The 26292-nt window shown below is 42.7% G+C and overlaps 1 long non-coding RNA gene across 1 annotated transcript in view; it reads left to right on the top strand.

Annotated features, from left to right (window-relative positions):
• LOC122182468 overlaps positions 1–26292 on the top strand; it is an 89257-nt gene that overhangs the window by 62302 nt on the left and 663 nt on the right. The window lies entirely within an intron of this gene.

The following is a 26292-nucleotide window of genomic DNA, read 5'->3' as shown; positions in this document are numbered from 1 at the left end:
AACGATCTTTTCTTGGTTGCACTACACCAATGTTATTTGGCTTTCTCAGGTTGATGTAGTTTTTCCTGTGATGCTCCTGGAAAGAAGGGTTTGGGAAGAATTGATTCTGTCCATCAGCCAAATCTTCCGGTGTCGCTGGGAGATGGTAGAAGTGCGTAGGAAAGTAATGAAGGCATAGGAATAAGGTAAACCTCATTAGGTATGAGTATCCTGTAGAGCCTGTCCGTTGGTCAGTGCAACACTGCAATCATCCGGCTTTATAATGTTTTCAGTCTATCTTGTGGTCACAACATGCTTGTAGAATGGTGAAGGACTGCACAAGAATGTGCCACTTCTTGGAATAAGGTCCTCAAAGCAAGAAGTTACATTCTCCTTTGCAGTAGGATAACTTAAATAGAGAGAGCTGAGCATAAGAGAATGTGTTTTTCAAAAAGGAGGAAAGGAGTAACAGGAAGGAAAGTGAAAACTAGTTCTAACGGGACCAAGTTCTTCTATGGCAGAACCTGGATGCACCTCAATGATGGCTGTGCAGAACAACACAAGGAACAAGAATTTTTCTTTTGCGTTGTGTTGAGCTGTGCATTGTATTACAGAAACAGAACCTGTTGGGTGATTCTCAGAAGAGACTGGATTGTTCACAAAATGCTTTAGTTCAACAAGACAATGTCCACCTCAAAAGCATACTTTTGATTTCACTGGAACCAGGGTTCATCTTGTGTTATGCCACCAGTTTTTAAACTGAATTTTAAGCAGACCAGATGTGTCATCAGACTAAATTGTCATTAAGCTCCTATGTTAACTCAGTCTGCTGAAACATCACAGCCCAGATAAAAACAATGCTGACGGAAATATAGCTGCTATAACTGCATTAAAATGTTTACTGCTTCTAACTCAACATTTTAATGTAGGGCTATGGAAATATTACAGGATTGGAAAGTTTGATTAGTTATTCCAAGGCTTGTAATGGTTTAAATTAAAATGCTTGAGTTTCACCATGGTTTTTGTGCAGACAGATTTAATCAGTGTACAGACATTCAATTCTGCAAGATGACAGAAATTAGCCAAACTGCAGCGCGAGCATCACTTGCGCAGTTAGGCTGCAGATGTTTCTTGCATGAATTACAGACTCTAGCAGAAGTCATTTTCCATGACATCTAGTTTTGCTGAGATGTGACAAATGAATTCCTGCTCACTTGTCTGATGTTCTTGTCAAACCACCCGTGGTGATAATACTCAGCTTCCCTGGACTTTACTGGAGAAAGAAAAAAGAAAAAAAAACCAACAACAAAAAACCAAACCCCCAGCTTTGCAAATGCAGTATGACTGTTCAAGGAATCTTACTTCATCTTCAGAGGAGAGAGGCTGCCACATGTACTTCATGTTGCTATTTCATACTGAGAGCTCATCAGTGGGTCTCTGCTGCATTGTTCTGAAGTTGTTTTCCTTTTATAATAATGGGATCTTAATGACTTCTCTAATAGACATTCAGGATGCAAATTGACCAGTTTTTAATTTTATAATGGTCTTCTTTAGATGGAGCAACATAATAGAATCATTAAGGGAGTTGCAAAGTTTTTTCCTCTGGTAATGTCATTCGTGCGTTGCCTTAACATCGTGAGATCACTGAGACAATGTTAGGAAAATAGACTTTGTGCCATTTTGGAGCAACAAAACAAACAAACACCACCAAATCCATGGAATTATGCATGCTTGTGAGCTTTTGAGATGATGATTTAATAATGGAGACTGATTTTATTTAATCTTCTATTCTTTGTGGTTGAAGCTACGGAGTTGCAAGCAGGCTTTAAAGTTCAATGGAATATTTTCTGTCAGGGAATATACAAGTTTGCTAATGATCAGTAATGCAGAATTGATGCCAGTCTGTTTTGTGTTAGGCTAAATACAAGAGTTACAGGTTGAAGGTAAGTACAGACAGAAGACCTGTTAGAAAAATAATATTATGGAGTTCTCAGAGTGACTAGGGCAGGCATGGTAGCATCCAGGCTTTAGAATGCTGAATATTCATATTGTATGGACAGGTAATGATGTTTCTGTGGCATGTATAGGGCCCATGTGCTCTGTTATACATGTCAGGTAGAACAAATCTCTAATTTACGCTTTCTCAAATTAACCATTTCTGTAAGGAATTCTCACAGCCATTAACTGATAATCATCTTCAAAATTTCAGTAGACATTTCCTATAGCCACTTGTGTGAAAGCTGTATACAGGATTTTCTTGGAAATTCAGTGTTTGCTGCTTTACAGTTCATGTTTTCTTTTCTCTTTCTCTTATACCTCATCAACTTCAGTTCCCAGTGGCTGAGAAGAGCAACTGTCATTGTTTTGTTTCTAGAAGTGTATTCAGGTGGAAAAAAAAAAATTGTGCTTTTAGTTCCTGCCATGTCATTTGACTTTCCCACAGTTACAAGGACTTCCAGAGGGATGTTTTCTTCCATTTCTTCTTCTTAGACCACAGACTGAAGAGTGAGTGCATCTTCTCTCTTGGATGGCATCTTTCTATTCATTGTGGGTTTAAAGCCCACGTGGGAGTTTCTAATACTTCCTTCTGACTCCAGCAATGTTGGTCCAAGGCTTTGAGACGTGCTAAGTCTGGCAAGTGAATAACTCATGAACTGCAGCTCTCTCAGGCTGTCAACTCTTCAATTGATAGAGCTACAAATTTCTTGTTGTTTTTTGGCAGGAAATCACAGACTGTTCTTAATGCTTCATTATCTACTTTCTATACTGTTGCAGAGCTTCACCTTTGCATTTTTGCAACCATTTAGTAGCAAACTTCCCCCGATTCCAAATACTGCTGTGTTCTGAGTTATGTAGCCAAACTCCAGATTCTTACACAGCAAGGACTTCTGAGCTTAGACGTTATCCAGTGAATTACTATATTAATATCACTTCTTGCCACTTGGGAAGGCCCCCACAAGCTTTCTTGGTAACTGCTTCGGTTATTCGCTTTCTTTCTTCCTGGGGTTTCCTGCCTTGCAGTTTTATGTTCCTAAGGTCCTAATGTCTGCCTCTTCTTTCCATCTTAGTGGGATGCCTGTGTCATCAAAGCACTTTCCCTGAAAGAAAACCAAAGCCAGGTAACAGATAAAATTATATATGCTTTAATGAGCTCTTATTTCCAAGTCAGATAAAAGCAGTGTTAGCAGTTGAGACTTTATAATCCGTTCCAACATCTTGTTATCCTTGCTTATTCAGCCTTGTTTATATACTGTGTCCCCCTCCAAGGCCTGTGGGGGTCTCATTTTTGTCCTTTGAAATTTAGCAGAAAAGCGAGCATGTCTGTGAAGACTATCAGCAGCACTCTATCCCTTTCTAGAAATGGAGTTACATGGGTTTTTTGAGGTCTGCTACTGCTTTGTGTTCAGAGTGGGAGTTAGAAAATTTAAGAAATCAAGTAGATGTCAAATCCATTTCTTTCATATGCAATCCAAAATCAACCAAGTGATGACCTCGGAAAAGCAGTTTGAATAGAATAAGTGAAGGAAGCAACGAAGCTCAAAAGCAGAGGGTACAAAAGGAGAAGGGGAAAGGGGAAAACGGCAGGAATTAGGTGTCTGTATTGGCTGTCAGATCCAACACCTACTCTGTAAGGTAGGGAAAAAGGAAGGAGAGGTTTGAAATTGTTCCCATAAGAAACTAAGGAGAGGAAGCTGAGGAGGAGGATTTGACTGGCTGGCAGTAAGGACAGACTGTGGCTGAGGCTGAGAACTAGAAGAGAATTTGGCTAGTGGTGAGGAGCTGCAGAGAATTAGGATGAAGAGTGGAGAACGGAGAATTAAATGATGAATTGAGGAAAAAAATGAGGTTTATGCAGACAGAAACAAAATACAGAGCAGAAAGAGTTGGGACTAAACAGCCAGAGCAGAAAAATCTGTTGTTACTGATGTGTGCTTTCCTCCACGGTGCAGAGGTGCATCTGAATTTCCCAGGTCTCTCTTTGCCTATTCTGCTGGAACTCTCCTACAGAATCAGTAGAATCCATATAAGTGTATCTTTATCTCTGTGTAGTATTACTTGCATGTACAATTTCTTAGAATGCTTGTTCAAATTTCTTGATGAAAGAGTTTGGAAAGATGGGGAAACCTATGTTCTTGATGGCTGGGACAAGAATTTTCTGCTTTGGATAAGAATGAGATGTCTTCCCAAGTACAGCAAAAAGACCTTTTCCTGTATGCTTTAGATCAGCCAAAGCTTAGGCAATACTTGCATTTAATCTTTGAAGCAGGTTTTTCTTTTAAAAACAGGACAAAATGAAAACATCCACGATGTGTACATTGACATGGCCCCATTGTGTTCTTTCATCCTGGCTTATCAATGAACAAATACAGAGTGTTTGGTGAAGTTAAGACTGGCGTACTCCCCTGTGCCCTCTCCTTCCTCTAATTAAGATGTGATATTGTGAAGATGTGATCACTGCTGTGGCCAGATTGCAGTGACACTGGCAGTGCACGGGGTCTGTAGTATGCTTGTGCTTATTGCCTGGCCTTTCAACAAAGGTCTGAACCTGAAAATCATCATTCCGGTGTGTCCTGCATTTCCAATAAGCTAAACCAACTGTTTTGTCAGTCTGAGTTAATGCCTGCAGCACGAGGTACCAAACCATTTAACTATCTGCTTGCAATTGTAATAGATAAGTTGGAACTGCTGACAAGTTTCAGTGAATTTCAAACTACTGTCATCAGGTATAAAAGCACTTATTTCTTTCCCATATGAAGTAGGCCATCTGTGCATTGCTCAACATAATACTGTTTTCCCAGTCTTTAAAATACTTGGATGGTGTCACAGATGAGTCATAAAAGCGAGTCAGTCCAAGCTCTCTGATTATATGTGGTGTATTAGCACTCCTGGTTTTCTTAATATTTCTGCAGCCTGAAAATGGAGATGCATGAATTTCAGCTGAGCTGTCAGTCAAGCAAATGCTCTCACACTGGAGTAATGATAAACTTGTTCATGAAACTGAAATATTTCAGAAAGAAAATAAGCAACTAATAGAAGTTTGAGTTCACTTCTTGCACAGCACTAGAGAAATTGGGTGTAAAATTTGTTTATTATATGACTTGCAAATTGTGGAAATGGTTGTGCTTATGCTGCTCTGTACCCTGTTAGACAGCTCTACCGAAGAGCATGGACACTTGAGCAAGGTATGGGAAGAGGTGGATCTCACCTTAAGGGAACATCAGACCATTCCTAAACAGTTAACAAGAGGTGAGCAGCCAGCACTCAGCAAGGCAGCTTTTGGCTTCAAAGGAACCAAAGGGGCAGCAGAAACCACTGGGAATCAGAATTGTTTGAGTTGGAAGGGACCTTTTAAAGGTCATAGGATCCAACCCCATCACAATGAACAGAGACATCTATAGCTGGATTGGATTGCTCAGAATCCTGTCTGACCTAATCCCAAACATCAACCTGGGATACAACCAAAGCTTCATGATCCAGTTCCATTCTCCCCCAGTTTGGAAATTGTGAGGCCTGGGCCCCAAAACATCTCTCTATGGACCTATCCCAAGGTTGGCTTTCAGCATATTCCTGTGGTTTGTGGTAGGACTCAAAACTGGCATCTCAGAGCTCCTTAGGTACTTTGCAGCTTATGTAGGGCTCCATGCTGCCTTGGAGCGAGGTCCTCTGGATCTAACTGAGAAAACTGTACTGCAGGGTGGAGGTACCCCATGGAACACACACAGCCAGCAGTGTGGGAGATGGCTGTGCCAGGTCAGAAGTGCTGTATATTTCTGTCTATAAGTGAACAGTGCTGATTCAGGGCGGTCTTGTGAAATCTGGCAGGTGTATGTAAAGAGCTGTCAATAAGCATAGTGACACTAATGGGTTTTGTCATTTTGCTCTTGTCCTGGAGAAATGATGTGGAATGCAAGGGCAAAGCTAATTTTCCTGGAGGTAACAGGTCACTCACCTGACTGCAGGAGCAACTTGCTTTGAGCTTTATGTGGCAGAGTGTTTTCTTTAGCATTCAAATCTTATTGCAGGTATTCTTCTGTGCAGTAAGATTAGTTCCTCTTTTTCAGTTATTTTGGTGGTCTTGCTCATTTGTTCTTTTTGTTCTTTTGTCTTCCAATTTCTTTGTCTTTTTGTTTGACTTCAATAGAAAACTGAGTTCCAAAAGCAGTCCCTCGATAAGGGGACAAACTGAAGCTTGTTTTCTGGTAGAACAAGGCTGGACAGAATGATGAAACACCACTTATTACCAATGAAACACCACTAATTTACCAAGTGTGGTTTTGGGAAATCTTGATTTTTGTATCTCAGTTTTTCATCTGTAGCATTGGTTTGATGCTCCCTTCTTTATCTTTGTCCTGTATTTAATCCTGAGCCTCTATTCATATTTAGAAATGACAACCTAAACTGGAAGCTCCACGGGATACTTAAAATTACGTTCATAAGTCATCTTCATGCTAAGACATTCAACAGCAGATAATGTGTGTAACTAATGAGCTCAGCTAACAGCAATGAAGAACATATGGTATGTTGACTCTTGCTTGTAGAACAGGGGTATTTCACTGGGGAAGGGAAAGAGTAGAAATGAGGCTTTATTGCCTCTTGACTGAAAAGTCAGAATCTAGGCTAAACGGATCTGATCCATGGTAGGAAGTTTAATCTTTGAGGTGCAATGTGCCTCTATTTACAGCTGAAACATGATTTAGACTTTCTAGGAAAGTACCTGCATAGCAAATTACTTCTCACTAGTTTCTGTAACATCAGGCAAACAGTCTGGTAGCCGACTTAATTATGAGTCGATTCTATTTTATGTTCCTTGATTAGTATCTCAAGAACGCTGTATCAAGGATGTTACTGCAGTGCTCTGTATATTTATAACTTAAAGCTGGGTAAAATGATGAGATTGGATTTTATCTAAGCTGAGTTCCATTGGCTAGGTAGGTATCATCCCTAGGGGAAAGCAGAGCACGTAGAGCTCTACGTTCTACAGTTACACAGAGACTTTCCTCCTTTTGCCTGGCCTGAGGACTATTCAGTTCTAATATCTTACTGTGTAATCTCAAACTAAAAATAACAGTTCTGAATACCAGGGCTTCTACTGCAAAATCTGAGTGAAGGGCTGTCATCTTACATTAAGAGCACAGTTACTGAAAGTGATTACTTCATGTAGTATATTTGCCAGTCTGTCTCCTGCGTAATCATGAGGAATGCATTGACTTAAGAATAGCTGTGCATAAATAAGTTGTGAAAAAGTTTGGGAGACAGCTGGAAGTCCCTGCCATGACTGATAGGGGGGAGAAGAGCCATCAGAAAGATGATATTTTGCATTATGTAATTCAGAAACTATGGGCAAGCATCTCAAGAATTCTTCAAAATAAGCAGAAAGTTGACACAAGTGGTAACACCAGTGCTTAAGCCTGAAGAGCAGATAAATACCAGTATGTGTCACTGACTGAAGGTTATCGTGTTTTCTTGTAGAAAGGAGTTGAGGAAATAGGTATTTGGGCTTGCTGTGGTCATTAAATACTTTGCTTCAGAGTATTCTGTGTTTGTCTATTAAGACAACTCTTCTGAAGACACAGTCTACCAAATATGTACTGCTGGTTTCCTTACAGAGCAAAGCACTTCAGTTTTGTCCAGTCCTGAAGTGTATGTTTGTTATTGGTTTCCTCTGTTCTGGTTAGATAAAACACAACCATATAATCTTTTCAGTGAATTTAAGCAGTTTGGAATTGCATCAGAAAAGGAGCAACAGCTGCTTAGCTTGTCTTTGCTTGTAAACCTACATCAGAGCCAAGGTCACGTACCTCCCCCATTGAGCCTGGTGACAGACGTGTTGCTGCTTCTACAGGAATTTGTCCTTAAAATCTTTCTATTTCTTCCTCTCTGCCATATCTAATTTTCTATTTTCTTATGTCATCCTACTGTCCAGGGTTTCCTTGCTGTTTCTCTCCTGTCACCAGTTGGCATTTTGATTTCTTAAAGGGTTTTCAAAAGGTTTGCTTGTATTATTTTAGCAAAGATTTGGTTTTGCCGAAGACTGGTTTAGTTCTTTAATAAAACATTGCTTTCCATTTTACCGTCAGATTTCTATCACAGATGGTGAAGGGAAATATTCAGAACTCCATTGTTCGTAATTTTTCTTAAAAAAAAAATTGTGATTTGCAATGAAAACTCGAAACATCTCACAGGAAGCTTTGTGTTTGCCTATGTTTTATGGGTTTTTTTCTCCAAGTCCATGGGAGGGTGTTCAGGACCAGTGCATCTCTCTTTCGTGTTCTTCCCTCTGCATCTAGTTTGGTCACTGACAGGCAGACCAGAGGAAAGGGCTGGACAAAGGCCGGAGGAATACTTAGTCAAACCCTCTATGGCTGAGCATAGTGTGTTCTCAGCTAGAACAAATGAGAAATTGGTTTGTAAGCATAGTTACCTGGTTGTCAGTGACTGCCCCGTGCAAAAAGGGCCAAGGCACATCATCAGGTCAGTGTCGTGCGACTGAAGTGCCTGCTGTTCAGGCAGTACCTGCTCTGTGCGTGAGCGTCTGGCTGCAGTTCTGAGTTCTGGTTGCCTGGCACCTTTTGTGAACACTAAATTAAATTTTCAAGTGCACCATTGCCAAGAAGTTACGAGGCTGGAAGAGATCTATGAGGCACAAGAGGAAGCTGCGTGGAAAGAGCACTAAGTGAGAGGTTTTTCTGGACAAGATCTGTGCTCTGAGCTGTACGTAACTGCACTGAACTGGAACGTGTTAAATGATTGATAGGAGATGCAGGCTGTCTCCAAGCAGCACAGACCCTGGAGAGTGGTAAATAATGAATACAATTCTGCTGTTAGTGGTATGACTCACTGCTTGCTGTCTGTTGTTAGGGGCCAGAGGAGGACTGGGCATTGTCTCTAACCTGGATTGCAAGAAAAAACAGCTGGGTTTCAAGCTCTCACTGCTGCCTGCTTATTCTGTATCTGCCTGGATATGGAAGATAGCAACAGCAGCTACTGGTAGAGGTGCAGCCTACGCAGGCAGGACACAGTTGTGTTGGGCAGTAGAGAACCTGGGCACAGAGGTTGTCTTCCTTGGCTCTGCTAGAAATTGGGGGAACAAATTCCAAGGATTTCTCCCTGTACAGAAGTCTGGGAAAGAGCTAGGGAAAGCCCTTCCAAGCAGCTGGGTGTTTGGATCAGTGGTGTGCAGATCAGTAGTGTCACCGGCAAAAATCTGATGCGATGCTTTATGTCTTTGTTCTACATATTTGATCATGCCCAAAACAACTAAAAAGGGAAATCCTCCATTTTTCTCCTCCTGCATAACGTTTAGAAAACCAGGAGTCACTTCTGCCTGATGTTTCCAATGGTAATGCTACTGCCAAATCTGTGCCAGTTCCACAGAATGGTCTTAGGGGCAGCTTAAGGAACAGACGTGCAGCAGCTCATTACTCATGCACCATTGTCTCTTCTTTCTTTACCTGTTTCTGGCTGGCTTTGCTCCCAAATGGGCATGGTGAGCAAATGTAGGTCCATAGCTGTGTTTTCTATTTCAGATGGGTAAGTCATGTTAGCCATGTGAAATGAGAGAAGTTAGCCCAGTATTTGTAAGGTCATAGGATTGAGAGACTAAACTGAAAACAATCGAAGCAGTTCAACAGAAGCCCAGGGACTGCATGACTTCATTTATTCTATAGGTGCCTTTGCATTTTTAGCTCTTTGAGGTTTCTGTGCAAATGAATAACTCTTGGATTTTATTCTGCAGTAAAACAGGAAGGAGCACCAAAATTCAGAAGTTAGCCTGTTCTTTTACTGCATAATAGAAAAGCAGTATTTAGAATTATGTGGCTATTTGCAGGTAGTGTACTGCACTGGCTAATGAGGTTAGCTTAGTTACATTAATGACTTCTGAGTCATTGACATAAATTGATTAACATTCATATCACACAGATCTTCTCTTTGTAGTAATACCGTAAACACTGTAGAAGGGAACAGTGGGGCAGAAGCAGGGGAGAAGAGGTGGGGGGAATAGAGGAGGAAGAAGGATAAGGAGTGAATAGACTCAAGGAAGAAAAAATATTCAGGGGAAAAAGATGCCAGACAGCACACCTGTGATAAGAGGGATTGTGCTTGAACACCTCCTAGGACTGCATTTAATGGAGTTGTGACAAGAGAGACTGAGGTCACGGCAGATTTGGTGGTGGTTCTAGTACAGAAACCTTCCCAGGTGAAAGAAATCCAAAGCCAGCAACTGGAAGCAACAGCTTTTGCTGCTGTGTTTTAATTGCTGGGGTAGTCTAAATCTTCCTTTTGGTGACTGGACTACTCCCATATTAAAGCCCCCCCTCATCTTCTGTGGCCTGTTTTGCTTGTTTTATTGTTTGAGAATCTGGCAGCTGAGGAGTGAAAAGTCTGTTTGATATTTTGTCAACTGAAACGCTCTCAAGCTAATTAAACCTACTGCGCCTGCCCACTGAAGCCTTGTTGCCCTACCATCTTCTCCCTCCCAGTGCCAACCATAGAGTCAAGTTCCTTCTTTTCTTTCTGGTGGCTGTTCTGTGCCTGCCCAGGCAGCTGGTACTAATCAGCTAATTGCGTGAGATCTGGGGCATGTTTATATCTGTCCATTGAGGATCAGACTCATGGCCATGTTTCCTAGTCTTGACCTCTGCAGCCTATGAGGATGGGGTTGTGGTTGTTTTATTTGAAAGTGCTATTTTTCTGCTGCCCTATTTTGTTTTTTAATCCAGCAGCTAATGACTGCTTGCTGGTAAGAATACCAACACTTAGCAGCAACATCCTGCCTTTGTTTTAACTTTTCAGACATCTCTGTACTTACAGCCATTCCTTATTATTACAATTATTTTTCTCCAACACATCCACTTAACTAAAGGCATAGATGAGTTATCTCCCTGTTTAATCCTTCTTTCTTCTGTAACAAGTTTTCCTTTCTTCTTTTCAATTTCTTGAAATTGAAAACAAAATGTATTAAGGTCTCTGGAAAAGTGGATAATTTCCTAGATCAGCCTCCAGTATTTATTATGTAGATCATTTCAGAGACTACACTGCCCGTTCTTCATCCAGAGCAGTCTGTCATGTGTTAGTTATCTACCTCTTCCCAAGTGAATGTAATGACTGCAATTGCTATCAAACTTGCTTTCCTGTTTTCTACTCTGCCGCACCTGTCTAGAAGCCACACCTGTAATCTTGGTTGTGTTTTCTTTTTGTAAGAAAAAGCCCGTGTTCTCCAGAGCTGGCAAGCTGAATCAATGAGATGGGTGAGAATGCAAAGGAGACAGCAGTAGGCTGTGTGACTTGCTTGACCTCATGGTTGATGAAAGGTCCCACGTGTGAGACAAAGCAGGGAAAATGACTCAGCTGTTAGACTGCTGTCAGACAGGACTCAGCTCCTGTCTCTTTGGCACATACAAGACCAGGCAGCCCCTTGAAAGGATCAGCTCAGCCTCACAGCTAGTCTAACAGTGCAGTGTGGCTGTAAATCAAAGTGGTACAAACATTTGTCGGCCCATTAAAAATTATCAGGAATAAATGTAAAATCTGTGGAGCCTTTAAAATAGGTTCACTTAACTTCTATGTTATCTTTTGTCAAGGGCAGTAAAGGCTGAGAAATAGTGGACTTATCAGCAGTGATGCATCTAATTCTGCAAATTACAAGATTATTCCCAGAGGCAATGCTTTCAGGGAAGGCAGCATTGAAGTTCTAGGAAGGGTGCTTGTGGCAATGAAACAACCTGTCTCTGGAACACACTGTTCCTTTTACTTCATAGGGTCTCAGCAAGGATGGCTCAAGTAGGAAACTCAAGTAGGAAAGTAGGATCCTCATCCTCTTCAGGTGCCCACCTCTGCAGGGCTAGAGCAGGAGTGAACAAGCACAGCTGGAGAAGGCAAAATCCATTGGAAACCTTACTCTAAGAAAGAGGAGCCTTGTATGTAAACGGGGCAAAAGGTTGTGGCTTTATGTGTTTATTTGGAATCAAGTATGAACGTTGTATATTGTATTTCTGTATTATGCACCTGGTTTTCTACTCTGAGACGTGAGAAGCTTAATTTACAAAAACTTTTTTCTCACAGTATCGACCAAGGCATAGCCAGCATCTGGTAAGGAACTGGGTGTTAAGTATTTGATAGCATGATAGGGGAAAAGGTACTGTAGGAAGGAAACCAGACTAGGTTGAAGATCTGCATTATTTCTTTGGAAAGGTTTTTACTGATATCAGTCAGCAGGGTTTCTTAGTGCATAAGACAGTACCTCTCCTAAATCTACTAAAAAGTGTTTTGTTACCCTTCCATTGGTTTGATGTGCTATAAACCACATTTAACATCAAACTAAGTGTTTGCAAAGAAGTACACATCAGTGGCTGTAATAAAAGCAACTGGGACAGGACTGCTTAGCACGAAGTTTAAGGTGTTATTCACTTTGAGACTGCAATAAGGGAGGAAGTGCTTAGTGCAAACTGCAAGGGTGCACTCTTGCGGCTAGGAGGTGCCATACAGGGAATAGATGGAGTTGAAATAGCATTGTTTGCTAGGACATTGAATGCTTTTGCACTCAAACAGAAGAGATATCAGCTCTACCAGAAAACTTTCATGTCAGCATCAATGTATTGTAGTAGTTTCCAGTTGCTGAAGCTTTGGTTTGCTCTGATGCAAGGTGCTTTTGTACTCCTATTTCTCTGAGCAAAAGAGCACATGCTGTTGGGTTTTTGCTTCTCTTGTTAAATGTACATAGCTGCATCCTGGACAGCTGTTTCTCTGTATGATTGCAGGAGGGGAGCTGTCGCAGGGCAAAAATGAGTGGAGGCAGCCAGCTGTCTCCCTGAGGCACGCTGCATGCTTTAGTTAGCCTTGAAAACCATGAAACTCTGTCTGAGACAGGGTCCTTCTGCTATTCTGAGACTGAAAAATATTTAGCATGAATCTCCCATTTCACTTCTGCCTTTTAGGGGCCCCTATGCTATAAATATGTGCTGCAAGTTTTCTTGTGGAGGAAGACAAGGATGTTTGCAGACAGTATGTAAAAACTTTTGAGACAGTGTGTAATCAGGTTGCTGGCAGGGTCTTTCAAACATTTCTTACCATGTTTTGCAAAAGAAACAGTAGTCAGCTGACAGCTGTCAGTAAGTAATGTAAAAAGTTAGTATGGAATAAATATGGAGAATATTGCAGCAATCTACCAGCAGTTGGCTTTGATTACACCTGTAACAGAGGAATCCCAGGTACCAAAGCCAGCTTCTAATTTTTCTAGCTTTTTCCTAGAAGGAAAAGCAGTGCCATTGGAGCTTGATTAAGTAACTGGAAAGAATGCCTTGGAAGGTCACAATTTAACAGTGATGTTAAGCAGAATTATTATGAAATTCTTTGTTTTGAATATTTATCATATTAGCAAATGAAGTAGGGACGTAGGTTTGATCAAGATAAATCTGAACAGTTTCCAGGATTCCGTGTTGAAAATAGCTGGGAAAAAGTGAAATAAATTGAATATTAAACAAGGGAAGAAGTAATGGAAAATTAACGACTGCTCCTCAAAACTGAATTTTTCCACTGTGAAAATGTAGTAGTTTAATCAAATGAAATAGATTTAGAACATGAACATATTTTCCTCTTACTGTGTTAAATTGTAACCATTGCCAGTGGCTCTGCAATGGAAGCTTTGTGTCAGGCTGCCATATGCTGCATTCACACGATGAAATTCTTGGCAGATAAAGTCCTCATTGACTGTAAAAAGGGAAATATTACTCCCCTTATTAAGAAAGTGAGAAAGGAAGACTTGGGAAACTACAGACTGCTGGAGAACTACCGATTGGTGAGCCTCACCTTTGTACCTGGGAAGACTGTAGAACAAATCCTCCTGGAAGAGATGTGAAGGTTAGTTTGGCTTAACCAAGGGCAGATTGTGTGTCACCAGTCTGGTGGTCTTCTGTGATAGAGGTGGACAAAGGAACTGATGTTGTCTACCTGCAAGGTCTTTGATATGGTCCCACACCGTATCCTTACCTGTAAAGTGGAGAAATTAAGTTTTTATGATGTCCATATAGAGCTGGACCATGGAACCCTATGGCTCTATGTCCGTGTAGAGGCTAGTGATGAGCGGTGATGTTCCTTGGGCATCTGTCTTGGAACTGATGTTCTTTTATGTCTGCATTAATGTCCTACACAGTGGGATCAAGTGTACCCTCAGCAGTTTGCTGATGACACCAAGCCAAGTAGTGCAGTTGATACAATAGAAGGAAGGGATTTCATCCTGAGGAATCTGGACATGCCTGAAAAGTGAGTCCATGTGAACTTCATCAGGCTCAACAAGGCCAAGTGCACAGCATTGCTGTTTGGTCAGGGTAATTCCAGATACACATACAGCCTGAGAGAAGAAGTCACTGAGAGCAGCCCTGGGGAGAAGGACTTGGCGGTTCTGGCAGATGAAAAGCTTAACATGAGCCAGCAGTGTGCTCTTGAAGCCTGAAAGTAACCTGGGTTGCATCAACAGGGGAATGTCCAGCAGGACAAGGGAGATGACTGTCTCCCTCTACGATGCCCTTTTAGGACCCCATCTGAAGTACTGCATCCAGATCTGGGGTCCCCAGCTCAAGAAAGATGTAGAGCTTTTGGAACAGGTCCAGAGGAGGGCCATGAAGATGGTCAGAGGGCTGAAGCACCCCTCCTATAAAGACAGGCTAGGCTTCTTCAGTCTGGAGAAGGCTCCAGGGAGACCTCATTGGGGATTTCCACTACTTGGAGGAAGCTTGTAAACAGGAAGGAAATCAAGTTTTTACACAGGTGATAGATTAAGGAGGAACAGTTTTAACCAAAAAGAGAGGAGATTTAGCTTAAATAGGGAAAAATATTCACTGGGAGGGTGTTGAGGTGCTGGAACAATCTGCCCAGAAAAGCTGCAGATGCCCAATTCCTGGAGGTGTGCAAGGCCAGGTTGAATGGGGCCCTGGGCAACCTCATCTAGTGCCTGATTTAGTGGTTGGCAACCCTTTCTGTGGCAGTGGGATGTTGAAACTAGATAATCTTTGAGTCCCTTCCAACCCAAAGAGGTTCTGTGGTGCAGCTCAGCATAACAGTTGTAAAAAATTAATTCCTTAGCCCACAAAAGCTGGAGCCAGAGCTAATACTGGAAAGCAGGTGAAAGCTGTATGAACCACAGAAAGAATAAATATTTATTTTGTAATACTTTGAACAACAAAATAGATGTGATAAAAATTAATAGTTTTTGTCTACAAATAGTACTCTTTGCTTGAACTTTATAGTGAAATTTGAAGTGTATTATCTGAATTAATACATCAGCTTGGTAGGAGAAAACAACCTTTGCATTCTTTGTAAGGAGCTGTCTTTGAAGATCCAAGCTTCCTCCAAGCTGGAGGAATACAGACCCATAATAGCTGTGATTACATGATGAGAATGCTCCATGTTTACCTCGTTGTCACTGACTGGTGCTGAGATATCTTCCAAAAAAGCATGCTGCTTGCATTGACCTTCTGAAAAACAGCACTGATGTCTGAATATTTTAATATTTTTATGAATCTTTCCACTCCTCTCCAAATAGGTTTTTGGATGTTTTGTTGTGTTTGGTTTTTGTTGTTGTTTTTTTTTTGTGTGTGTGATCATATTTTATAGACTTCCAACGCAAATCTGATCTGAGGAGCAAAAATAACCTCTTAAGTCAGCTAGCTCAATCCACCACGAGCCCCTGTCTGCCACTGAGGTGGGCATCTCTGCTTTCAAGGCCAGTTTCAGCCCTCTGAGAGTCACTGGCATGACTGAGAGGCAGGATCCCCTGTGGCACACCGAGCTGCGGTCAGCAGGCCCCAGGTGATGATTTTCTTTGAAATCCGTTCCTCTCACGCCATCTCCTGGTCAGCTCTTCGAGGTTAACTTAGATCTGAAATCCTTCTGCTAACCCTTCTCTGGTCCGTTCCCCGCAGGAAGATGTCCTTGTTTGTTGAGAATATCACCATCCTCTTTCCATGTTGTTCCTGTTGCTTTCCTCTGGTGCGTGATGAACAGCAGACATGTTGCTGATGGCACTTGCTTGTGAATGGATGTGTTGCAGAAAGTTGCCTGTATTGAGCATGGTCTGCTCACAGCTATACACGTCACACCATGAGCTCCATCCTCATTTAGATACATGGCAGTTCTGCATAAGCAGAAGTTACCTTGATGAGCACAAGGAGTCAGTGATCTAATCAATGCACCCATGAATCATTTATGAATAGAGAGGAAATTGTTTCTTCAACAGACTTTGGAATTGCCACCGACAGTGATTGTCTGAGAAGTCTGGATATAAGGAAAAAGTCTTTGACAGAGAGAATGGTGAGGCGCTGGAACAGGTTGCCCAGAGATGTGGTGGATGCCCTGTCCCTTCAAGGCGAGGCTGGATCAGGCCCTGAGCAATCTGCTCTAGCTATGGATGTCACTGTTCATTGCACAGGAGTTGGACTAAATGACCTTTAAAGGTTCCTCCCAACTCCAAGGATTCTGAGATTCTATGAACTTGAACTCTTATCTTCTGCTCCAGAAAGAGTCTGTCTTCTGTAGCTCGGAAGGAAGAGTGAAAATGACTGTATTTCGAATTTAAAGAAGCTAGAGGAGTTCTTGATACTACACATTTCCCCACCCCTCAGGCTGTTTTATGTGGGTTATAATCATACTCTCTTTATTTTTATCTTGTGTGGTGTGTGGGGGAAAAAAAAAAAAAAACAACAGGAACAACTGGTAGCTCTTGGTAGCTCCTACAGTGCTCTATTGCTTGGTATGTGGCCCTCTGTATCTGACTCCCAGAGGAGACTGAGGAGTTGCAGTTTGGGCTGTGAAGTTGTCATGCAATTCTATGGGCACCAGGTAGGAGTGACGGCCATTTAGAATGCTCATCTGTAGCTGTTAGATAAGCTGTATTTCCAGAATGTGCCAAATACATGAAATCAAAGGGTTGGTTTCAGAAAGTCTGAAGTCAGTCTGAAGTGTAAGCCTTTGTCCTCATAGAAGATTAACAAAGCATTTAAAAGCTTTGTAGTTTTTGAGTTTTTGCTTCTAGCCAACAGCAGAAGCTCCAACCCCTGAGAAATAAATGTGTGGGCTTCTCTCCCATGCCATTCTTCCCCTTAAGCAGGGCAGTGAAGGGCTGACTTGAGATTTGGTTCTTCTGGATGTGCAGTAAAGTCAGGCATTTAGAGATATTTTGTGCGACTAATCAATCTCAGAAACAACAGGAGCCTGATGACTGGAGCTATGGCTGCTCCCCTTGAAGAAGAATGCAGCTCTCAGCTGTGCTAGGAGCTGCACATCTGTTGACACATGAAGCAGTGGGCAATGCCACTGAACAAGTAGGGATATAAGAGACCCAGGGCACATTGAATGATAGCCATCAGATCAACATGACTGAGACTGGTCGTGGCAGTGCTGCTCTGGATTAAGAGATTACTGTATTTCGCTGCTTTTCTTCCATCTCTCTTGGTAAGTTGTGCTCTGCCAAAATAACCACACGTGTAGGCACTCCCTAACCTAGTTCTGTCAAAATGATGCAGGTTAGGTGCTGCTGATGTTTCTTTTTGTTTCTTCTCAATAGGGAATAAGGAGCCTCAAGGCCAGGTTCCCTCTTTTGGCCCTTCTATTAGAATAACAGCATGTGACATCCAAATTATACTCTGTTGAAGTGTGTGTGATCAGCTCTTGATTGGAATGCCTCTGTAAGTAAAAGAAATGGAACAAAAAGCATGAGATCTTATAAGCAAACAGTCCCTCAGAAATCTGCCAGTTCCTGGAAGAGTTAACTCATTTAAAAACCTTTTAGTGAGAGATATCAGTGACGTGGATGTGTTTGCAGCAGCTGTGGATGTTGCAGTAACAATGAGTGGAGGCAGTTTATCAGCACATCAGTTATTTTCCTGGTATAAAAAGGAGCTTTAATTGGACGACCAATGATGGTTTTTGATCTAATGATGAAGCTATCTGGCCATCACAAAATTATCTTTCAATGAGCTCATCTGTTTTGCAAGGAAGAAACTCATAATCTCATAGAAAGGAAAATGTGCTGCCTATTTTTAGTCACTGATTTTATTTGTAAGGAGTATCATGACTTCACAAGCGCAGCGGCACCAATCTCCCTGGTAAAGCATTTATCTTAATCTAAAGGGAGCTGTTTGCAGCAAAGCCAGCTCCATGCTTAAAAGGGCCATTGAACAGATTTGCAGTGCTGCCTCTCATTTGCCTGTAAAAGCACCCGGTGGTTCAGCCTTTCCTGGATGCACAGCAGCCCAAGGGCCAGGCCACTGCGTGCAGCAGAGACAAATGGAAAATGAGTTAATCGGAAAGCAGAGGTGGCTAGTGATCCAGATCTATGGAACCAGACCTGCTTGTTAGTAATTCCAGTCATTCAAAGCCTCAGGTGTGGGTTTGATGCGACACACATCTTCAGCCAGACGTGGAACCAACCTTGTAGGATGCATGCATCCGGGGAATGGCACCAGGGCCACGAGGGCTCTGCAGGAAGGGAGCATGGGTGCACAGCATCTGCACTGCTGCTCTACCTGGCTCTGGGCTTCCTGCCTTGCAGCTGCAGCATCTACTGTCAGCTAGCTCAAGGGCTGCAGCTGTCAGGGAGAGGATAATTCAGCCTTGAGCCATGCAGGAACAGAAAGAGGAGCAGTGCTCCCTTTTCTCACTCTTTGCTTGCTTTCAGCGTGTGCTACTGTAACCTCCCCTTTTGGGCCCTGGGCTCGGTGACTAAAAAGATAAGCAGATTGGTCCAGGAGGATAAGCTATGACTGTGTCAGCTGGAAAGGCCAGATGTAATAGCGTTCCTTTAAATCATAATCCTTCATGTAGTATCACACTTGGTTGTCATAGAAACTGTGACATCACTGAGATTTACAGCTGTGATCCAGCAGAACGGTGGAGCATTTGCTTTTAATATAAAGGATGTGCTTAAATCCCAGTTATTTTTATGGCACTGCTTGTCTGTCTAGGAAAGAAAAAAAAAAGCCTACACTTGATTTTTTTTTTTTTCCCTAGATGAGAGTGATGTGACACAGTAAAACATTCTGGTTGCTTTAGTTAAGCCCAATCAGTGTGCGTGTGTCGCAGTCATCAAAATCACAGATACAGGGCGGATCTAGAGATAGTGCAAGCATGAGATTTCCTAAGTGAATATGTTGCAAATTGAATATTTGATTACATCTCGTCACCGTCTCTGCTTCTGCAACCTGAAAAAGTGTTAGAACAAGCTGGGTTGTTTTCATAACTACCTCCGACACTTAAGATGGAAATTTTAGTTTTCTTGACCGTATGGAGAAAAGAGATTTTTAAAAGAATCTAGAAAATGTAAAGTTTGGTCATAATTTCAGTCCAACACAAGCAGCCATACTGCCAAGTTAAGTAACTATTTGGACCTACCTGCTCACATGGTATTTACATTTTTCTTTTCAAACTTGGTTTCTGGGTAAAGTGTTTAAGAATGGCTGTTCTCATTTTTAAGGTATTTTTTAGCACGTAACCAGCTGAGAAGTATGAACGCATTCCCCTGCCTCCAGGAAAGCAAACAAATTGGTGCAAAGGTGAGGCGTTGTTCTGCCAGTGTTGGGCAGGCAGAAATGGTGGTAATAACTTCACAATTAATGCAGTGCATTTGTGACACTTTGTGACAGCACAGAAACAAGATCCTAAAGCTTCTATGGGAAAAAGCCAGCTGGATCACAACTCGCTTCCAATTCAGAGAATTCTTGTAGCTTGTAGGCAGGTCTTTCTGCTTGCTAAGATCCGCCAGCTGGTAGATCACCGGTCCTAAAACCTCCGTACAAAAAGCTGATTGCGCGTGAATGGAAAAAAGACTTGAAAACACTACCAGCTTTTCTCCGTGCCTGAAGGGGAAGCCGTACATCTTCCTATGACTGTGCGAAGATAAATCACTAATAGCCTCCTCCTGAAGGTAAGGGCGAATGCCTGGCGCTGGGGGACCGCCTTCGGGGATCGCCTGCTTCCATCCGGCCGTGCAGCACAGCGGCTCGGCGCCGGGTGGCAGTGCGCGCTCGCTGCATTGCGCCGCGTTACCGACAGGAGCGGATGGGTCCCGCCGGGCACGGCGCTGCCGGGGCTGGTAGAGCTGGTTGGGCTGCCTCAGCTGCGCCACGAACTGACGCGGTGTGGTGAGGCAGGGTGAAACATTTAGCTCGTGTTTTCTTTCCGCTTTGTTTTTCTCACTTAAATGTTCCGCTTCCTTTCTAGATATCAATGCTAAATAAACCGTCATGGAATCGCAGGGGTTGGAAGGGAACTCAAGAGGTCATTGAGTCCAACCCCCCTGCTAAAGCAGCTCCCTACAGATTGGCATCCAGGTTGGTCTTGAATATCTCCATAGAAGGAGACTTCACCACCCACCACCTCTCTGCACAGCCTGTTCCAGTGCTCCGTCACCCTTACCATAAAGTTCTTCTGCAAGTTTGTGTGGAACTTCTGTGTTCAAAGTTTAGGTCATTACTCCTTGTTCTATCACTACACACCACTGAGAAGAGCATGGCCTCATCCCTTTGCCCCTTTAGGTATTTATTACCATTAATCAGACTCCCCTCACTCCTTCCCTCCGCCCCCAGTCTTCCCCAGGCTGGACAGACCCAGGTTGCTCCTCATCCTTTCCTCATATGGGAGATGCTCCAGGCCCTGTATCATCTTTGTGGCCCTCCATTGGACTCCTTCTGGGAGATCCCTGTCTTTTTGGAACTGGGGAGCACCTGAGAACTGAACACAGTATTCAAAACGTGGCCTCACCAGGGCAGAGTAAAGAGGAGGATCACCTCCCTCGACCTGCTGGCCGTGCTCTTTTTAATGCACCCCAGGATACCACTGACCTTCTTGGCCACTGCTGGCTCACGGCCAACCAGTTGTCCAACAGGACCCCCAGGTCCTTCTCCACAGAGCTCTTCTCCACCAGGTTCCTCCCCTAATCTGTACTGATGCATGCAGTTATTACCCCCCAGGTGCAAGACTCTACACTTGCCCTCGTTAAACCTCATCAGGTTCCTCCTTGCCCAACTGGGAAAGGGTGAGGGGATTTACAGCGTGATCCTAAGCAAGATGGAGGATAATGGTGATATAAAATCATAAATCAATAGGAAACCATCATTTACTAGGCTTGTGGCTAAAAATCAATGGATTATTTTTTTACTTCTGATTTTTACAATTTTCCATACCTCTTGGAATTATTTCCCGTTATTCAAAATGCCTCTCTGTCATCTGATAATGTCACTTGTCTGTCTCTGCTGGACCACTATGAAAGCCTCAAGAACAGCTCTGACACAGCAGAACCATTATCTGTTTTAAACGTGCAAATATACCTTTCTCTGCTCAGTAACCTGCTGTTTTTATTTCTTCTGCACAATTAAGCCAGTTGTCAAGCAATGTGGTTACTGTAATATCAAAAGCAATGTAAATTAGTATATTTTTACAGATTGTTATGATTTAGACTTTTGTTTGAAGCCATATATGTTGGTTCTGCTAGGTCACTTTTATTGAATGATTCTGATTTGCACACTTTTATCACACTTACATATGGAAAAGTCAGATTTACAGAGTTGTAATTGCAGGGTTTGTTCTTCTCTGTGTTCCATCTTGTGATTTATTCTGAGACTGCTGCTTTCTGGGATGTTTTCTGTGACTTTTTCTCAGTAATCATGTAACTTCTCTTATAGCATGTCAGAGACTGAGTCAGACTGTCAGTCTTACGACAGAGAAAATTCTCATCTGTCCTTTTTCCCGTGAAGTTAAGAGGGTCAGTCATTAAAAATGTACTTCACTATTTTTTTTTAGTGCTCTCTACCAAGCTCGATTTCTTGTGTGTTGGATATTTAAGGGTTACTGTTTGCAGAGTATGTAAAAGATCCAATACCAGCACTTTGCACATCCGGAATTGTTGTTTATGGACCCCTGTGACCTCCAAATCAAAGGCTGATTGAAAATCACTAGCCTAGCTCACCGATGTTTTAATTTGAATGGATAGTGTTTGACCTTGGGTGAAGCATGGCCTGCCCTGTTGTGATGATAGTGGGAAAAAATGCTTATGTGGTGCACTAGGGAGCGACTTATGAACTCACATCAACTCTTTTCTATGAAAAAAAACCTTCAGAATGAGCTCAAATGGATGTGCTTCTCCAGGGGCCCCAGGCCTAGAGCCCCCTTCAAGCCTCACTCCTCCATGTTCCCTGTAAGCATTCCCAGCACACAGGAGTGGACAACACTCCAAGTGTGGACACTGACAGCTCCATGGTGCTTTCTATGCTCCCCTTCAGCAAGGAGGGTGCAAGGGTTGGAATATGGCCAGAGATGGTGCAGTTGGGACTGTTCCGGATTCGTAACAAAGCTTCTGTGGTGTAAGCTCCAGACCTGGGGACTTGGGGTATCTTGCCAACTCAGATCCCTGGCCTGATATTTTGAGTACTGATAGATTTAACTGTTACCCTGCTTATCAAAATAAGGAACAACAAAGGGAAATGTTGCATCTTTAACTGTTCTTAAGGTTGCATCTTAGCAATTTTAGTCCTCTGACGATCTGCCTGTTTACCTGCCTTGCCCTCCTCCCAAAGGCATTCAGCAGGACTGAGACTGGCATCTGACCTCTGCTTCTGTCCATCCCTTTTAAGCTGCTGTGCTGACAAGGGAAGATAAGCTTGCTGAGCCCCTTAAGGCTTATGTCTCTGTGTGGACGGCAAAGAAGGGTTGTGAGTCCCAAGGAGTCCAGGGAAGTTGTTCTGTTCTTATGCTTTGAATGATGCTGCATGCAGCCACCTCTCAACCAGATGAGGTTTTGGAATCATGATAACAAGTTTTCCTTTTTTTTTTTTTTTTTCCATGGCTCATTCTGCTTTATTATTAAATGGCAAGCTTCAGATATAGCTGCATGATTCCTTACTGCCTTCATAAATGTGTTTTTAACCTGCTTTTAAGAGGCTACATGAGCCATAAAGAGCACAAGTTGTATTCCCTCACAGTGCATTTTGAAATACTTGCATGCCAAGAGTTTGGTTTTGGATATACTTGTACAGCATGCTCTAATGCCCATCTGCAGCACTGCAAGACTGTGATTAACATGGCTTTGCTTTCCTCAGGTACTTTTTGCCAATAAATCAATTCCTGAAACAAAATCATACTTGTTTTGCAGACGTTATTTAGCTTTTGAATGTTCTGAAATACATACTGCTTAGCTGTATATGTGTATGAATACAGCTAGAATGACAAATCTACAAACAGTGAAGAAATCTGCAGAAAGATTATTGCTGTTTTCTATACAGGTTTGCAAATGCTTTTTGCTGGCTAAGCAACACACTCTGAGGAGGAACCTATTGGACTCAGCTGTCAAAACCACAGGGATGGACTCAGAATTGGGACTGGAAACTACTTCAGCAGTCTGAGACCATTCTGGGTAAAGCTGGGGTCTGTTGCTAGGGTCTGTTTAATATTAAAGCTTGTGGCTGTAAAATAAGTACCTGCTGACATGCTTTGCCACCTACCCCTGTCAAAATTTGGGCTCTGTTTGCCTAAAGTTGCTTTAGGGTGGGTTGGTTTCAAAAGGATATTCTTCAGCTGTTGCAGCCTTTAAAATTCAAGGAGGTATTTGAGGAACTAAGCAGTCTTGGCTCCATTCTTACTGTGTTTCTTGAAGCCGTATTGTACAGCAGTGTTTTTAACTTTCATGCACTGACATACTGTTTTCCTCAAATACTTTGAAAGCAACTTCGTTATTGAAGCTATGACTTGGTTGCTCAGAGCTCAGGAGTTGACACAAAGGTGTGGCTTTAGTAACTGAGGCAGCTTGGACTGTATCTTGGAAAAGCTGGATCTTGTTGACTCACTGTTTCTGCCTTGTCTGAGGTTCCAGCTGAGCTTTCCTGCCTCATTTTTCTCCATATGAGGACATCCACTATTATTTACCTTTTCTGGGCCTGCATTCTTCTGCTGCCTGTGAAAAAAATTGCTTATTCAACACCAAGATCAACTATTATCAAATTGCCTAATATAATCATACTGTATGCCCAGGCTGGATGTGGCTCTGGGCAGCCTGGTCTGGTGGTTGGTGACCCTGCAGTAGCAGGGGGTTGAAGCTAGATGATCGTTGTGGTCCTTTTCAATCCAGGCCATTCTATGATTGTCCATCACTAAAAAACAATTTAGACTTCCCTCCCATCTCATTAACTTTGTTTTTTTCTTTCTTCTGCTAAGGTTTGGGGTTACAAAAGATCGGGATCTTACTTCTAAAATGCCACTTCCTTCTTTGGTGCTTGCTATTTATCTCAGATAAGTGAGATCAGAATTAAATAAAGGCCCTTTCTAAGGGCTAAGCTGTAAGTGACAGAAATGAAACAAACACAGAACCATAAGCTGTTCTCAGAGAGTCCTCTGATAGGCACAAACACTCACCTGAGTGTGCAAATGCTTCAGTCAGAGGTTAAGCTGGAAACACAGCACACCTGAAAGAGGCATTCACAAGAACAATAGGACTAAAATACACTGAGATCCATCTGTGCTCTTTTAAGGTCCTTTCTATCAGTCCTAGACAGCTTCTGGTGCTTCCATCAAAGCTCATCCATCCTACATCATCATTCATTTCCTTCTTATTAGCTCATCCTGGACTCCTCTTCATCCATTGCTCCTTGGCTCTCTGTCCCACCAGGGACGTGACTAGCTAATATGCTGGAGACAGAACTAGCAGTAAATACTAATGGAAAAAAATCATTTTGGTCTGAACTTTTTTTTCCTTGCCAGTTCTGTTTGAGAAAGCAACGAGGAATCTTCTGTTTTCTGACAGTTTCAATTGAGAGCTCTTAAGAAACTTGTTCTAGATAAAGAAATAAAAGAAACAGAGGACTATGAAGGCATGTCCTCTTCCTAACAGAGAGGTTTGGTTGAACTGCAGACCCATGGAAGGGGAAATCTAGTTCTGTAATAAATAGAGAGAGGTCCCCATGATGTCAAAGATGTACAGATAGGAAAGAAGGCAGATGATGGTGCTTTCAGGCAGTATCGATCAGGGGAACTTGAGAGTGTCTGTAATCACTGGAATTTAATGCAGTGCTCCCGAGGCTCTTCATCAAGATTTATTTCCTTTATTACCTAGAAATGTCAGGTCTTTTCCCATGTGCATTCATTTTGGTTTCGGGGAAAGTCAGGATTTCCTAAGTCATCCTGTGACCAGCATAGCATTCATGTCAAAGCCCTGGGCAAGTCCCCAAAGGAAGGACTGAGTCAGACACGATGAACAGCTCTCTACACCTCTGAAGCAGTTTCTGTGTTGCAGAGAACAAGGCATCCCCAGTGCGTGTTCTCAAGGACTTCAACAAAATGAATTCACAGGCAGAGATGCAGTGTCACAGCATTGCACAATGCCTACTAAATATGGAGGAGTGCAACAGAATGTCGGGGAGTGGTGGCTGTGCAGCTGCATGTTGCTTCTTGAAGCCTGCAACGAAAAGGCAGACTGAAGGAACAGGGGAATGTTTTGCCAGACTTAAACAGCATATGGCTTGCAGGCTGTGCTTGGCCAATGTAGCAGTTTGTTTGGCCTGCCAGATGGCCGGGAGACGCCATGCTGCTTGCATGGCTGGGTGCCTTCCACCAGCTGGGCAGCCAGCACAGGCATGGCACCTCCCAGCCAGCCGGCATGTCCTCACCCTGCAGCTGCCCAAAACCTGGGTGTCACAGGCAGCAAGAGACACAGGGAGGGCAGGTGGGTGGGAACCTTGCAGGTGGATGGGGAGAACGGGAGACCGGAGGTAGGAATAGAGACAGTTCTGGGAAGGGTGTGACAAAACAGTCGTTTGAACTTGCTGAGCCTACCTACCTCTCTGCTGTAGTGAGGCATTCTAGGCCAAAATCCCATTGTGTGAGTGAAATAGGGCTGAGTCACCAGATTCATTCCTCTGCTGTTTCATGCATCACATCATGTAACACATAACAAGGGCTGGTTGGTTTGGTTTTGTTTCCAGTGTTCCCACAGAAAGGCTCTTCCAGGTCCTCCCTTTCCAATAGGTAGACTTGTAATTCTCTGCTGTTTATTTATGGCTTATTTGCCCTTACACTTAAATCTTCTTTGTGATGATACCTCGACAGACAACTGTCCTATTTGCTCCATTGTCACTTTGCAGGCTCCGCAGTCAGAGCCAATGCAGTTGAGCCCTTCTAGGAAAGCTGAGTCGCACTCACTTTAAAATAGGCATCTTTCAAATGAGACTTGAGGGAAAAAGAAATAATAAAACTATATCTTTCTACTCTCCTTGGTTTTCCTGGCCTTTTTCATGCAGAGCTTTTAGCTGCTGTTGCTCCTTCCTGGCCTCTGTGGTA

This window comes from Lagopus leucura, unplaced genomic scaffold (genome assembly GCF_019238085.1).
Source record: "Lagopus leucura isolate 7727_CA_CO unplaced genomic scaffold, USGS_WTPT01 Super-Scaffold_100015, whole genome shotgun sequence".
NCBI classification, from domain to species: domain Eukaryota; kingdom Metazoa; phylum Chordata; class Aves; order Galliformes; family Phasianidae; genus Lagopus; species Lagopus leucura.
Note: the sequence above shows the minus strand (reverse complement) of the source record. Positions and strands in the feature narration are given on the sequence as shown.